Below are 17914 nucleotides of genomic sequence, written 5' to 3' on the forward strand. Positions count from 1 at the left end.
TACAGTCATTCTGTGACACTGGGGGTACAGAGTAATGCTGCAAAAACAGTATACAGGAAAAAAAACCCCACTATAATGCAGTGATGGTAAACTGAGACACTGAATCGAATTACTTCTGCTTTCTCATTCTCTGTGACCACTAAGAGATCTTTATTTGTGTTTAAATTTTTAACACTGTGTAATAGAGCCTTCAGTGTTAGGTGTAATATTTTTGTTTCCTAAGTGCAAATTTTAGTATAAGCATAAAACATTCAGAAAACATGTCACTGGATTTAAATATTGCCTTTATAACCAAAGTGAGTCTTCCTTTATAACTGTTCATCTTTGTTTGAAAAAAATGTATGAACCAAGAAAATGAAATGTTTCATCAGTGGTATGATTTAGCGGCTGTGCAAACTGTTGTATAGAGAAATACCTGTTGGAAAGTGATCTGCTCAGGGTGTCAAATGCACTAGGGATGCCATTGTCTTCAATGTTTTTCAAATTATTGAGTTTGACAAGGTGAATTTCTTTCACTGCAAGGAAAACCTTAGGCTCCGTTGTAGCTAATACTGATCGTGATGAATTAACCTAAAGGTATGGGGAGTCTTGGTGCTAATGAAACTTGACACTACATTTCCAAACTGATTTCTGCAAACATGACGTGTCTCCATAGCACAAAGTCCTCTTGGCAAGGAGGCCATGTGTGTGATGTGGGAAGTGGGTATCTTGTCTCTTATCTTCTGCTTAAAACACTCTCAGAATCCAGCACCTGCTGGGCTCAGTTAAGCACCATGGGAGCTCAATAAAGGTGACTGGTGATGCATTGAACTTTCTAGGCAACGTGCAAACTGCTTAATTTCCCAAGTATCCAGATCTCCGTCCGTAAAATGGGGATAGTGGTATTTGTCATTGCCATGCTTACAACTGCAGTAAGAGTTTGTAAACATATTTCTCTAAAATGATTTTTGACTCTTAAAACTAGACACATATTTGCATAAGTCTCAAAGCGCACAGCTTAAGAAAAATAGTTTCTCAGGCAAGTGTGAAAGAAACAGGATTCTTCACTCCTTTGGTTACCCAAACAATTCAGATGACTTGCATGTAGTACAATAAGATTTTATTTCTGGAGAGATCAAGAGTTTAAATGAATTTTTAATCTCATAAAGATGAAAACACATTTCACCCTTGATTTTCTGCTCATCTAATGTCACACACTCTTTCTCGGAAGTAGTCTCATAGTTTCAGCTATCAACTGTATGCTGGTGACTCTTAAATGTTTATCTCGAGCCCTGACCCATCCACTGAATTTTCAATGTACACACACACACACCCCCACACACAGAGATAGAGAGAGAGAGAGGTCTGTAGAACGTCCCCTCCTGGTTATCTATCTATGGGCACTCAAAGTCAACCAAAACTATTTTCATTCTTTCCTCTGTATTTGTTCTTCTAGTGTTTTGTTCCTCGGTTTCCAAAACCAGCCCCAGGACGACTCCGGAACTCCCGCTGGAGAACTTTTTCCCCTTCCCTTCTGCCTAGTCAATCACCGCGTCTTACAACTTTCCGGCCTCGAGATCAAATATCTCCAGGTCCTTTCTCTCCTCTCCCTTCCTCTGTCACTGCCCTCATTCCACATTTACATAATATCTCACCTGGATTATTGCTGTCGTCCAATAACGAACGGTCTTCTCACCTCCCACCTCATGCTCCTCAAACTCAAGTCAAAAAGACTCTAGGGGACTTCCCTGGTGGTTCAGTGGTTAAGACTCTGAGCTTCCACTACCGGGGGCACGGATTCAATCCCTGGCCAAGGAAGTTCCACATGCCGTGTGGTGCAGCCAGAAAAAAAAAAAGACTCTAGAATGATTTGTCTACACCCAAATTTAATTACGAGATTCTCCTGATTAACACTCTACTTCTCATTGTCTGTCCAAAGTGATATTTCTCGGTAGAGGTGTACCTGCTTGTTTGGAAATGTGTGTGTGAATCGTTGGCTGTCACAACGATGGGGGCAGATGGCCATGGCATTTAGTAATGAAGCCAGGTGTTCCAGATGTTTTGCTCCATGTGAGCTGTTTTGCCCATAAACACAAAGTACTTGCAAGGTTTTAATATATGCTGATTTTTCCAGGAATGTATCTATCTACCTTGCACTTTGCTTTATTCTGAAACATAGCAAATGTTACTTAACATTTTAGAAAATCACATCACTGCAATGTTCTCCCCGCATTTGAGTCATCAATATGATACACGTGTTCCAGTCTGCATTTGGAGCTGTCATGTGTACCATTATTCTGTTTAATTTAAGCATCTCACAGTGTCATCATGTTTCTTAACGAGGATATATTCAAACGTTTATATACTTATATATTATTTTATTACAAATTAATTTTCTTCATATTATATCAAGTTTTAAAATTAAGATTATAGGTAGGTTATAGGATCTGCAGATTTCAGGACAGTAAAAGGAGCATAATTAATTAAACACCTGTTGTAAATAGCCGGCACGGTGTCTGGTAGGGATGAGAAGCTCTGTCTCACTCGTGAAGGCACACAGGCCCCCAACGACCAGCCAGCTACCTCCTTCTCCAGAGTCATCTCCTACCAACACCAGCCCATCTTCCTTGTCTCACGATTAAGTCTGGTAATACCAACTGCTAATAATTCTCCAGTACACAATATTATCTCTCACCACGTGCCTTCTCTTATGCTTCTGCTGCCCACAAGACCTTTTCTCCATTACTTTACTGGGCTACCTTCCACTCCACCCTTGAGACGTGATCTCATTAGGGCACCAGTGCATGATGGGATGACTGCATCATCAGACGTACCAGGTTGTCTGTGCTTCTCTCCCCAGTTTACTGTGAGCCTGTCGAGAGCGGTGTCTCTGTGCGCTATTCAGCCTGGGATCACCGGTGCTCACGGAGTGACTCACGGGTGGCAGGTGGTCCGTGTGCTGGACGTATGCATGGATGTGCACACGGATGAAGGAGTAAATAAGTGAAGAAATGTGAGCTGCTATTAAGGAAACATAATAACAATGAAGAGTCTCTCATGTGATAGCAGAATGGACGCAGCCATCTCCTTAGTAATGGTCCAACTGACAAAACCCACAAGACGCAGCTACGTTCCTCCAGGAGCATGGCGGAAAGAAGATGGCATCAACATGGTGCAGATTCAGAGCACGCGGAAGACACATGCAGGGACCCTCACTTCAACTGTCCATGTATTCTGCCGCCAGAGCCCACTGAGGTAAAACATTTATGTTTGCAAACCATCCCGTCACCATTGTCTAAGCCATACTTGACATTAAGTGTCAAGACAAACTCACTCAAGCCGGGTTTGTGAAATGCATGGGCTGTATTGGCACTGAGGTGAGCCTCTCACGGCATCTGGAAGACTGTTCTACTTAAGATATGCGTCATCCTGGCTCCAAACTGCTGTGTGCAAAACAGTCAATGAAAGGGCCAAGGAAGAGACAGAAGAAAGATGCTGAAAGTGAGGGGCAGTACAGCTGAGAGCAATGTACCCAAATACTAGCTGTGTAAGTGGCCACCCCGTGCACAGGATAAGGAGTGAGCGCTCTCTCTCTCTCTCTCTTGCTCTCCCATACAAGGCTTTGTGCAAAATGGTAGTCAATAACTGCACACACGATACTCAACGCTCATCAGTTCCAACAATTAATAAAAACCTGTAAACCTTGTTGCCAGATGGATGTAATTTAACGTGTTTAGAGCATCATCCTTAAAAAGCCAAAATTTAACTTTAATACGGTCAATTACCTACGAGCTCATCCATAAACAAACAAAAAATCAACCCTTGACTCAATGAAGCCATGTATAAATCTGAGTATTGATAGGAAAAAAAGAGAAGGTTGCCACTATGAGGAAAACACCTAAGAATAGATTTTTTTTTCCAACAGTGGATGAATAATATTAGTTTCGTAATGAGAAAATCTAATTGAGTGTTATATTGAGTATCACACAGGTCAGACCATACCACCAACAGGCAAAATTTCTCCTTTCAACTTAGCATTTTATTTTGGCATTATTTAGACCTAGACTAGAGAACAGGAACTACACGTAATAACTGCTAGTCAATCCTGAGACTAGTATGCATGAGGCATCATGCATCGAACTTCCTTTCACATAGTATAAATACACATGTAGCCAGAGAAATCACTATTTTTGGTGTAAGACTGAATTAGTATTGAATAAATATTGACCTTAATTTCCTATAAAACACAAGTGTGAAAGAGAGGACAAGAGATTTGACCCAGGGCACAAAGAAGATGAGGATAAAAGGACAAATAGTACTAATTTTTTACTCTTTTAATCAGCTATACTGGTTTGGGAACATAATAAACATCTAGGAATGTTATTTAAATAGGTAAAGAGTCATTTGGCCTAAAATTAATTCAAATACATGGTCACAGAAAAGAAACTTTCTAATTTGAAGCAAGTTTGAGAATTAAAATTAAACGGTCCAAAGAGGGGCTTCCCTGGTGGCGCAGTGGTTGAGAATCTGCCTGCCAATGCAGGGGACACGGGTTCGAGCCCTGGTCTGGGAAGATCCCACATGCCGCGGAGAAACTGGGCCCGTGAGCCACAACTGCTGAGCCTGCGCGTCTGGAGCCTGTGCTCTGCAACAAGAGAGGCCGCGACAGTGAGAGGCCCGCGCACCGCGATGAAGAGTGGCCCCCGCTCGCCGCAGCTAGAGAAAACCCTCGCACAGAAACGAAGACCCAACACAGCCAAAAAATAAATAAATAATAATTAAAGGTGCTAATAATTAAAAAAAATAAATAAATAAAAGAAAAAAAAAAATAAACGGTCCAAAGAGTTTCTGAAATAGTCTTAGAATCAGTGCAAAAAAAAAAAAAATTCAAACAAAACTAAATTATCTTTTCACTCTTTTGAAATTAAATGTAGGAATAGTGTCATTATATATTTTAAAACATTCCAAATAAGGAAGAACTATGATTTTTTTTTAGGGAATTTTTCTACTGAACCATAGTCAGATTGACGTGGATAATGTGTTTCCAAGGTAGACATTAACCAAAAAGAGAGAGGGGAAAAAATAGGGAAAGAGCCAGAAAAACCATCAGAATTCTCACAGGGATCAATAGACTATGATAAGCTACGTGCTTCAGTGGTATCAGAGCCAGGGAGCTAAGGAAAGATGGGTAAAAACAGTTGGATATTCTCTTTTCGGTTACCTAGCATTATGGGCCAAACTTTATCCCCCTCCAAATTCATATGTTGAAGTTCTAACCTGCCAGACCTCAGAATATGACTGTATTTGGAGACAGGGTCTTTAAAGAGGTAATTAAGATAAAATGAGGTCAACATGACCTCATAAGGCAACATGACTGGTGTCCCTTTTTTTTTTTAATAAATTTATTTATTTTTGGCTGCGTTGGGTCTTCGTTGCTGTGCACAGGCTTCTCATTGCAGTGGCTTCTCCTGTTGCGGAGCCCGGGCTCTAGGCGAGCGGGCTTCAGTAGTTGTGGCACGTGGGCTTCAGTAGTTGTGGCTCATGGGCTCAGTAGCTGTGGCTCGCGGGCTCTAGAGCACAGGCTCAGTAGTTGTGGCACACGGGCTTAGCAGCTCCGCAGCATGTGGGATCTTCCCGGACCAGGGCTCAAACCCGTGTCGCCTGCATTGGCAGGCAGATTCTTAACCACTGCACCACCAGGTAAGTCCCCTGGTGTCCTTTTAAAAAAGAGGCTTTGAAGACACAGACATGCTTGCACATAGAAGCAAGACCGCGTGAGGACGTGACAAGAAGTCAGAAATCCACAGTCCAAGGGGAGAGGCCTCGGCAGACACCAGCCCCGTCAACACCTGGATTCTGGACACCCAGCCCCCAGAACTGGGAGAAAATACATTTCTGTTGTTTGAGCAGTCCCCCACCCCAGTCTGTGGTATTTGTTATTGCAGCACTAGCTAAATAATACACCACATTTGACAGAAGTTCAATCAGTTCAGAGATTAATAAAACTCAAGGTTCAATGCTTCCTTTACACTCCTGGTACTCAGAATGGCAACTGGTCATAGTAAGAGTGTTACTTGAATCAGCAGGGTGGAATGTGTACACATAATTTAATCTCTTTCTATGGTTAACTTATTTAATATTCTTAACGCTAGCATGATCTTTAGATTTTATTATAAAGCTATGTGTATAAATTGGCATTATGTGCAGTATCAGCTGTGACCCAGAATATTTATAGCATGACTCATTTTAAAATTTCTACAAATGCCAGAACCTCAGCAAGGCATGAGTGCTTTACATATACATCTTTCTCTACACACATATACTCCCAGATTCTCTCTGCTGTCCAAAACCTACTCCATAATGTCAAAATTCTAACACAGCCTTGCCCAGCCCGGGGATAAAATATACAAGGATCAGGGCTGGCCCTGGAATGTCGCAGCACAGAGGACATAAGAACAGCAGTCATCATCATGCTACAGGCAATAAAAGGCACTTAATACATGCGCTTGATAGTAAATATTTAAAATTTACAACAATGCCTCAAAGAAAATATAAACCCCAACAAACAGTTGTTGAAATGGTATTATTTTGTAGATATTGCCTTAAATAAGATATATTACTAAACTTTATTTCACTTGTTTCTTTTTAATTCATTTGGATAGTGCTGATCTTGAAAATTGGGTTTCAGGTTCTGGTTGATGGTGATGAGAATTGTCAGGAAGGGAGAAGAATGGAGATGCTTATGGAAGAATGAAGGTTTCTTGAATGTGAACAAGAAAATGAAGCTGGAAAGGAAAATCAGATAATTCTTGATTGGGGAAGCTTTCCGGTGCATTGAAAGGTGTTGAACAACATCCCTGACCTCTATCCACTAAATACCAGTAGCACCCCAAATTTTGACAATCAAAAATACCTCCAGACATTGCCAAATATCCCCTGGGTAATGAAATTGCCCCCTAGCTGAGAACCGCTGCAATAGAGGCAGGTAAGGTATAAAAGGAAGGTATTTCCTTGTAGCCCGATCAGAAAAAAATGACATGAAATAAGTTAGAGGAAGGTTATTTAGGAAACCCTCTAAATAAGTTAGAGGGTCACTAAGCAGGGACGTTATCATATAGATATTCTGCTTTGTAAAATAACTCTATCAAAGCAAAATACAAGATTGGAAAAAATAATGACATCGATGGGTGGATCAGTGAAGCAACTGGTGACTTTGACCCATGCTGCAGCGAAGTAAGGAGTGACGTTAAACGTCCCAGAACTTGCTGGCTCATTTGGCCTCAACAACCGTCCATGTGCTTCAGGAAGAAAAGAGCTAACACTCATGCACTTTGGAGTCATCATAAAATTGGAGTAAAACAGTTCATACAGCCTGCCCATGCTTTGTGATTTAAATACACTTAAAGTTTCGAAGACTTAAAAGCACAGCCAATTTATTTATAGTACTTTATTTATAGAACAGAAACAAAAACATTGCAGATTCTGTTTCTAGTTCATGCTTTTAAATCAATTCCAAATGTTCAAACTTTGGGCAAAAATCTCGGGCTACCACTGCCAGGGTTTAGAATGCCTTGGTATACTCTACAGGCAACTTTTTATAGTACCTATTGTCTCACTTTCTTTCCGGAACTACTGGAGCTGAGGAACAAATTCCCCCACCTTCTTATAAGTCTCTGGAGCCCCTGCTTAGGGAGCTGGCCTTGCCAATTGGAAAATATTTCCTCATTCTCCATCCACCGCCCCATTGTACCAGGTTCTTAATAACATTTAGCTGTAAGGTGTAATTTATAATTTGGGGGTATGAGGTCCAAATAACATGTGTAAAATACTCAAAGCTTACAATCAGGAGCAGGTAACAATTTGTGTGGCCTCTTGCAGAATGAAAATGTGTGGTCCCTTATTCAAAAGTTATTAAAATTTCAAGGGGGGAGGTGCAGCAGAGCATTATACCAAGCCTGGGGCCCTTCTTGGCACAGGAGGACGCCATGTATCTGCACAGGACTCAGGCTCTCTTATGACATTGAGTTGCCTCTGCCACTGATTTTCTGTGTAGCCTTGGGGAAGCCCCTTAGCCTCTGCACATTGTCCCCCCCCAACTGAAAACACAGAAAATGATGCCTTCTTAATCCAAGTATGATGGGTATTAATAAGATCAGTTACTATAATCCTCTCATATTTGGACATCCATAGCCCAAAGGCTGACCTAGAATATTTATGAACATCAATATTCAAATCATTATTATTTCTGCCCTAAACCACTTCGACCTGGCTTACATTAATATGCCTTCTGAATAAAGGAAGAATTAAGTGGGACGTGTCCACGCTATAGATAAATTAGACCTATGAGTAATGAGAGCCTTTTTATATGCCACGGAGGAAAACTCAGTCTCATTACAGCATGACAGGGCACAGACAGATATCGTTCCTCTTTGTAGTCGGGGATTTCTTTGGCTGTGAGGGTTTTTATCATGGAGAAAAATATGACTAAGAATTGAGAGAGCCTCCTGTCATGTGGTTCTTTTGTAAAGAGCCTGCTTGCAAAATGTACAGCTGCAACCATTGGCTAAAGAGTAGATTGTTATGGGAAGCTGTGGCGTTGATAAGGACAGTATGGGGATTTAGAATGCACACTTCCCTGAAAGAAGAAACGCTGAGTACCTAAGGCTCTCTTTGGTGTTTGATATATACTCCTTTAAAGGGCCTTGGAACTGGAATTTAGGTCTGTTGTAAAGCTGCTTAGATGCCTAAGTAAAGATGGCGTCTTAGTTAGGACTGCTATAACAAAATACCATCCACTGGGTGCTTAAACAGTAGACACAGTTCTGGATGCTGGAAGTCTGAGATCAGGTACCAGCGTGGTTGGGTTCTGGTGAAAGCCTTCCTGGCTTGCAGATGGTTGCCTTTCTGCAGGGAGAGGAAGCTCTGGTCTCTCTTCCTCTTCCTGTAAGACCATTAATCCCATCCTGGGGGCTCCACCTGCATGACTTCATCTACCTAGTCGTCTCCCAAAGGCCCATCTCCTAATACCATCACTTTGAGGGTTAAGACTTTAATGTATGGATCTTAGGAGGAAACACACGTTCAGTCCATAACAGGGATTATCCAGAGGGAATGAGCCTTTTCCATGTAACACTTTGGGAGGAGTCTGCAGGGATGGGTGGGAAAACTTGTAAATGGACCTCTTAGCATGTGGACACAGTATGACCGAGGGAAGAGGCTGGGCTGAACTTCAGCAGGAAGGATGCCTGGGGGCTGCTCCAACTGTGAGGGTCGGTGCGTGTTACCAAAGGCAACTCAGTTTGAAAAGACGTCCGCACGAGCCAGGTTTGACGGGGTGGAGCACCGAGCCAGGATTTCAGCTGCCTTTTTCATTTGGTTCGGAAGAGTAATGTGGAGTGAGCTGTCCTCCAAGAGACGGCGTTGCTGTTCAAAGTGGAATATCTCAGGCATAGTCCCAGGGGCCACACGTGCAGCCATAATTAACCATCAGTCCGGGGCAACTGTCATCCAGAGTCACTCTTGAGGGAAAGAATTCAGGTTTATCACCGTATCGAAATGGGTCAAAATTGTTGGTCTGCAGCTATACCCTTCATAACTACTGCCCACCAGGAAAGTCGGGCAGTGGCAGATGTACTGAATAGCTATCCTGAGGAGGAAACTGGGACTCTCAGGCCAAGTAGAATTTCCAGGTGGTGGGGAGGGGTCATGAAGACAAGCTAGAGCATCTTAGCAGGCTCAGCTCAGCAAGGACGAGCAAATGGGGTCCTTCATTTTGACATTGCACTGTGTTTGTTACCAGCGAGTCAGGAGAAGGCTCAGGAAAAGGAGGGAGGGGAGGGGTTGGGGGGTTTTGCATTTATTATTCCAACTATTTCATTTTATGTTCGTTTTCTGTAATACTGTTTAGATTGGAAAGAATCTCTTCCGTTTACTGTCAGATGGGGGGAAAGCATCATGATATTAAAAGGGTGATTTGACCAGACACGTGTCACAGGAGCTGGTCTGAACAACTGCAGCACCTCACGTCATCGGTGCTCTGCATAGACAGGTGGATGGATGGACAAACCCATCCCTCAGCCTTGCGAAGGCTGACGATGACTGCAGATACTGCTGTTTTATAGCGGTGCTTTGCATTTTATTGATTCATGAGACATACCTCTCTGGAATTAAATTTTCTTAGCAAATAGTACATTTGCCTCTTAACGCTGTGAATAAAAACATGCCTGGTGAAAAAATAATCACAAAGCCAGAAAATATTAAAACTGACGGGGACTCTCAAAATTCTACCTCTTTGATCATATATCTTTATTTTGTGAAGAAAAAAAAAAAGGGATGGAGACCCAAAAGGCCAGTAGGTTTTACAAAACTGCAATGGGGATTCAACCTCCACAGCTCCGTTGAAGCTATTCTAGCTAAGCTCATCAGGGACCTTCTAATTGCCCGATTTGATGGATATTTCCTTACTTGAAACTCCCTATCCTCGTGATGGCCATCACACTCTTCTGGGTATTTTTTGACCCTCTGTAGTCATCCCTTACCTATCTCCTGGTGACAGACACTAAGGTGGCCCCATGATCTCCACTCTTGCCTAATACCCTCCGCTTGAGACTGGTGACTTGCTTCTAACCAACAAAAAACACAAGTGTGACGGGGTATGTGTGACTTATGTGTATGTGATTACATTACATCCTGCCAGGAGATTCTCTCTCTCTTGCTGGACATCTTGGGGGCCCTACATGACAAGAAACTGAGGGCCGCTTCCAGGGTCTGAAGGTGGTTCCAGCCAACACCGATCAAGAAACTGGGATGCTCTGTCATTAGCCTGCAAGAAACGGAATGTGCCAACAATCCACTAGAGATACAGCATTAACCACGTGACCTGCTAAGAAAATTTTCCCCAGCTGAGCCTCAGATGAGAGTGCAGCTCCGGTCCATGCCTTGACTGCAGTCTTGTGAGACCCCAAAGCAGAAGACTCAGCTAAGCCATGCCTGGACTCCTGACCCACAGTGTTTTGCTTCAAGCCACTGATTTTGTGGTAAAATTGTTGTACTATGATAGAAAACTTCAGGGGGTTTATTTTTTCGTTCCTTTAAATATTGGTATGTCTCAAGGTTCCGTGAGAGGACCATTGCCTTTTTTCACTCTACACAACCGTCCTTGGTGGGTTCATCTACCCAAGAGCTGATGATTTCCGGATTTTTATTTCTAGCCCAAATCTCCTCCTTGGGCGTCAGACTGATGCAGCTATCTGATACCTACATTCCCCAGAGGCAGCTCAAATTCAGTGTGCCCGAACCATGCTCCTCGTCTGCCCTCCCCCTCCCCCTCCCCCTCCTGTCATCTGTAGCTCCATCGGTGGCCTTGTAATAAAACCCAAGCAGGGAACTGCGAGTCACTCTGCACCCTCCTGCTCTCTCCCGCAGTCATAGTTCGTGCCAATTTACCCATGTAGGGTTTTCAGACTCTCTCTCTTCCTCTCATTCCCATCCCCACTGTCTTCACTCAGGCCCTCAGCATTTCTCCTCCCAGCAGCTCCTCATCCCCTTACCGTTTTCCCCTCTCATCAGCCTCCAGTGGGAACAATATCCCCTGTGGAAAACACACCCATGGCTCCCTCCGCATGGTGTCCAACCCACACGTCTAAGCCGGCTGCCTCTAGCCTCGCCCACCACCACCTAACCGTGTCCATCCCAGAGCAGATGCGTGGTCCACCAGAGGCAGGAAGGTCTAGCCCTGGCCCACTCTGCTTCTCTCCTCCCTTCTTGCCCTCTAGCTCATCAACTGCTTTCCATCCCGCAAGAAATCTTCTGCCGTCGTCCCTGGCTCTCCCCCAGTGGGCGCAGGGCTCACCTGTGTGCTCCCATAAGCCCCGCCTACCTCTCAGCCTCGTGAGGCGACCATCGGTTTCTCTGCTGTCCTTCCATCTGGATGCACCGGTGCCCTGCCTGCCCTCTGCCTGTGTCACTGCTCTGTTCCCACATCTGAAGTAACACTAGAGGGACACAAGGGCTTCCTGTCCTTACTGTTGTGTCACCGGCACGTAGAAGCACGCCCGCAACAAGGTACTGAATTTTTAAAATCTGTTTAATAAATGAAAATTAAAGCCATATTTTTAAACTAAACACAGAAGTTCTCTCTTGTACCCTTAGAGAAATGTTCTCAATGTGTCAGATCATGCAAACTGTATGTTTTCTTTCTTTTTTAATGGATTTTTCTCTAGCTTCATTGAGGTATGATTGACAAATAGAAGTTGTGTGTATTTAGGTTACACACATGATGTTTGTGCTTTGTTTTGTTTGTAAGGTACATACATATACATTGTGCAACGACCACGATCAAGCTAATTAACACATCCATCACCTCACGTAATTACCTTTTTTGTGTGGTGAGAACACTTAAAATATACTGTTTTAGCAAATTTCAAGTATATAATACAATATTACTAACTAGAATCACCATGCAATACATTAGCTCCCCAGAACTTTTGATAATCACACATAAAAATACCTTCTAGTCATAAGAGAAGGATAAAAGTAAAGAAGGTCTCATGTAAAGGACAATTGTTCTTCTAAGTTTTTCCAGAATAAACGCAGTCCTTCCATTTCTTCCATCTTTCCATTCAGGTATTAGAATATAAAGCAGGACATGAGCAAATAACTTTTCATTGCCTTTCGAGTCTCCTTTATAATTCCTCTGTCACCCTTCATATAATGACCGGATACACTCTAGAGATTACGAGTGATGACAAAGTGGGCAAATTAGTTTAGAATAAAAGTAAAGCTAGTGCTATCGTCTGAAGCAGTAACATGAAAGCCGATGCAGTTTAGATGGCAAAGTTGCTCAGAATCTAAAAACACTCGTCTGGAAATTAAAGAAATTGTAAGGATTATACACTCATAAATGTTAGTTGAATGAATTCACTTTTGAAAACCATTTTCCAAACCTTTATAAGTTCTGCTTAAATGGGCATTAAGTTTTATATTATGGACCCAAGGAACACTTTATGAATGCAGTTTCAAGAATCAACCCCTAGAAAATTAAGAATGGGTTTAAGGAATACATTTAAGCATCTGTTAGAAACTTACAGACTCCAGCTTCAAGACAAGGGAAAACCAACACAGATGACATAATTTCCATAGGAAAAACTCTGAGAGATAAAGATTTTAAGAGCCAGTCATGTCCTTTACCTCTTATTTCTGCAGGAGGCAAAATTCATAGTGGACCCAGGCTGTTGTACAGCAAATTTGGTCTAAGGCTTATATGAAAAGTAGCAGAAAACAATTTTATGGGAAAAAAACATTTCGATGGCCAGATTTCTAACATTGTAAAAAAGGAATAGAGACATAAGCTGAGAAAAACTTAGAGTTAAATCCTTTCTAACCCTGTGTAAAAAAAACAAGCTTCAGTTTAGGAATAACACATCAAGATAGGTTCCTACTATGTCTAATTTTATTTGTGTAATTTTATTTCTCCAAAGCTTATTCTAAATGTCACTTTATTTTCACAGGTAACAACATCAATAAATTGTGTGCTTTGATGTCTACAAAATTTTATTTTTGTCACTTTCTTCAATTAAAGCTTTTTGTTACTGTTAATTATTGCACTATATAAAGTAGGAATTCCTTTAGTTTGTTTGAAATTGATCACTTCTTTTACTATTAAGGGAAACCCTCATTAAGGAAGTTCTATCCTTCAAACTACAACAGATAGACATCCCGGGTAAGATGGAGAGTCACCAGCCTGTGCCTAAGGAGGTGTGTGTGAGTGTGGGTGGCTGTGTGCATGTGTGTGGTTGGTGTGTGTGTGCACGTGTGTGTGTGGGTGTGTGCGTGTGTGTTTCAACACTTACACACAGACGCTCTCCTTACCTAGTCCAAGGTGAGCTCATCTTTTCTGGGTATTTTCTCCTGACTCACAAGCAGCCAGTTGCCTCTCTAGGTTGTAAGTAGTTGGCGATAATGAACAGGTCGGCAGTGAGACACACTTAGCTATTTAATCTGACTCCGCATGTTTACGGGGGACATGTGAGGCACACGATTAACAGGATAAAGCCACATAGGAGGGAGGTGTCCTGGCGAGTAGGGTTCAGGCGGGCAGCCGGAGGTCTGCAGGCGACAGGTCCTGGGGGGCATGTGCGTCTCCACCCCAGGGCATCCAGCCTGGGCTGTAAAGCCAAAGGTTTGGCTGGCACAGGAGTGGCTGTTAAACTCAGCTAAAAGTTAGGCCTGTTGTGCAGATGCTGTCAATTAAAACTCCTCTCCCAAAATAATTTGGCAAAACAGAACTGAATGCAAATCAGTCTCTCCTCACAGCTATTAGACAGTTTTTCCCACCCACTTCTGTGCGCTGCTATTTCAGAGCTCAGAGGCTGAGGGAGGCCGTGGAGAATTACGTAACGTTAACTGTGTAGAAGCTGTAATTCCTGAAGCTTCTACCACCATCCTAGAGAATCATTCCCACAGTCAGCTGTGAGAAAGCACTAAAGTGGTCCTAAACAATGAGGTGACAAGATTTCTTTTAAGGAAAAAAAAGTCTTTCATCTACTTTTCCACGTTTGCTTTCTCCAAAGTTACACCTATAATTGAAGAAACTTCATACTGAAACTGCCATCAGGTCGTTAGATGACGTCAGTATCACGTAGATTGTGGCCTGCATTTTCCGTGCTGGTTCGCCAGCCCCCAAGCTCTGTCCTCTGCCCCGTACCTGATGCCATACGTAACTGCCCTGAGTCGCTGAAGAACATACTTACCCTTCCAAACACCCAGGGCAGATTGTTGGAATCTCTAACTACCTTAAACTCTGTATATTTGACCCCAAGCTCCTTGCAGGAGGGACTATATCTTGAATCCCTCTGTATCCACTTGGAGTATTTAATGTACTAGATTACAATGGTGAACAAATGCTGCTGTGAACTAATGGTGAAACAGAAAGAGTAAAAAACAACCGATTTGTTTACAAAAATTTCACGACGTTGATGAAGATATTGACGCCAACCAGGTAATCAAATTTATATGAGATAAAATTATGTAAGATAAAGCTGCTTTCAAAAGATAACTAATAAGAACCTACTGTATGGCACAGGGAACTCTATTCAGTGCTCTGTAATGACCTATATGGGAATGGAGTCTAGAAGAGAGTGGATGTATGTATAAGCATGGCTGATTCACTCTGCTGTACAGCTGAAACTAACACAACATTGTAAAGCAACTGTACTCCAATAAAAAATTAATTAAAAAAAAAAAAAGATAAAGCTACTTTCCTGCCAGAGCGGCCAAAAAATTTAACACCTACTTCAAAAGTCAAAACTTGGGTTGGAAATCCAGCCATATAGATTTGAATTCATGCATTCACCTTTTTTTAAACACATGAGACCCTGCAGTGAACAAGACAGACAAGATCCTTCATCGATCATAAGTTCAAACATTAGTGGCTGGAAGAGAGATAGACAACAGAAAGGATATCAAATAATCATGCAATGGAGTGACAGACAGCGATAACGCTGATGAAAACAACAAAAATTGGGCCAAGAATCTGAGACAGATTGGGAGGCAGGCTGGTGCTTAGAGAGAGCCTTTCGTAGAAGGTCAACCTTTGTGCCCACATCTGAATGGGGGAGGGAGGGAGTCTTGCAAGGATCTGCAGGAAGCACAGGAGCAGCAGGACAGAGGCTCTGACAGGGGATGTGGTGGAGAATAAATCTGGTCTGGACTTGCTGACTTTGAGAGGCTAAGGCAGCAGCTAAAGTTTGGGGGATGGTTGGGAGCGTGGATGGGGCCAGAGATATAAATCTGTGATTCACGGGTTAATCGACTGCATCTCAAGCCATAGGTTCACACGAGGTCGCTCAAGTCGTCAACGTCTCCAAAAGAGAAGGCTCCGCACTGCTGCCTTTGAAGACTCAGGTATTTGGAGACGAGGAAGCAGAGGCAGGACCATCAAAGATCAAGAGGTGAGAAACAGCCAGCACAGGAGAAGAAAGATCAAGGGAGTTGTGCATCCTGGAAGCTAAGAAAGGAAAAGCCCCAAGAATGAAGGAGATGGCTTCCTCGAGACTGAGCGAAAGACACGTGACCTGTCAGTGTGGACACTGGTGGTTTTAGTGGGGGTGGGAAGGAACACCTGTGTTGTGATGCCATCTAAGTACTTTTACACGCCACGTGCATTTAAAAACTTTCAGGGCCACAGGACCTTGGATACATATCTATTGTGGCATGTCTTACATCAACCATGAACAGGGGGTTCAGAGAGAATGTCCATGGACGGTTCAAGTAGAGCAAAGGCTCACTGTGTGCAGATGTCTCTGTATAAATAAGAGTCAGCTGAATCCTGCAGGAAACCCCCAGGAGCTCCTAGAAGAGGCTGGTGCTCTTAAAAGGGAGGGGGATGAAAGAAGAAAGGAAAGCTGTTGTCTACTTGCACATTTCTCAGATTCAGACGGAAGGGGATTAGAGCCAAGCTAGATCACTGGACAGTCGTGAACCTGAAGGTGCAAGCTGGCCCCTATATTTTATGTCTGTCTGTAGCACCTACCGTACATGAATTAATAAATAACTTTGGTGACCAAAACCCGAAATTAAGCAGTTAAAGTAGGGAAATGCATTTTTTATTGTACTCGTGTAAAAAGTACTGCGGCATATTCCTAGATCCTCCTTAAAGCAAACAGTGGCAACAGCGGAAGCCATTTTTAAATTTTGTTTAGACTTGTTTTTTATAGACTCATAGGAGACTGCAAAGAAGTGCACAGGGAGATCCTCTGCACCCTTCCCCCAGCCACCCCCAACGTGAACATCTTGATTAACTGTAGTAGGATTCCAAACTCAAGAAACTGGCACTGGTACAATCCATAGAGCTTACTCAGATTTTCTTATTTGTACCTGTACTTATGTATATGTATATGTGTGTGTGTGTGCATGGAGTTTCATCACATGTATAACCTTGTGTAACCATTACCACAATCAAGATACTTCCCCTCGTCCACACAAGACACCCTCACGTTGCCCCTTTATAGCCACACCCATCCCCTTCCTCCACCACCCCAACTCCTGGCAACGAATAATTGATTCTCTGTCTCTAAAATTATGTTATTCTGTGAGTGTTACATCAACGAAGTCATGCAGTAGGGACAAACATCTGTGTGCAGTTTCCTGCATGAAAATGAGTCTTCATTTTCCTGTGATAAATGTCCCAAGGTGCCATTGGTAGGTCATATGCTAACTCAATTATTCATTTTGAAAGGAGCTGCTGATGCAGAAACCATTTTTAATATCATCTCAAGAGACAGACGCTGATTCTGCAGTGCTTCCATTTTCTTTTTTCTGCCTCCTAAATATTTCTTTCCAACATCCACAATCCTAAATAAATTACCCTTCCTCACTTCTGCCTTAACTGTTCCAAGAGCCTGCTAATGCTCTCCCTACCTCCGGTCTTTCCTGATTCCAATAGTTTGAAGCGATGATTTGGAAACAGATTTCAAGGGAAAGGAGTGATAGGAAGCTGTCAGTCCCTAACGTGGCTTTAAGAGCCGCAATGCTCATCACCAACCTCAATCTCACCATTCCACCCCAAACCCCTACACTCTGACTTGGATCACTCAGAGCTTCTTTTAAATGTCTAACAGGGAATGTTTTCTCTCACCACTTCGCTATTGTGTAGTACTCCTTCTTCCTGGAACATTCTTCTTCTCCTACTTACTGCATCATATATACGATGAAATACTCAGTTGTGAGAGGAAAGAAATCATGTCGCATGTGACATGGATGGACCTTGAGGGCATTTTGCTAAGTGAAAGAAGTCAGACAGAGGAGGACAAATACTGGATGACTTCACTTACATGTGGAATCTGAAAAGGCTGAATTCATAGAAATAGAGGAGGATGGTAGTTGCAACAGTCGGGGGTGGGAGAAATGTAGAGATCTTTGTCAAAGTATGCAAACT

This window comes from Balaenoptera musculus, chromosome 14 (assembly GCF_009873245.2).
Source record: "Balaenoptera musculus isolate JJ_BM4_2016_0621 chromosome 14, mBalMus1.pri.v3, whole genome shotgun sequence".
NCBI classification, from domain to species: Eukaryota; Metazoa; Chordata; class Mammalia; order Artiodactyla; family Balaenopteridae; genus Balaenoptera; species Balaenoptera musculus.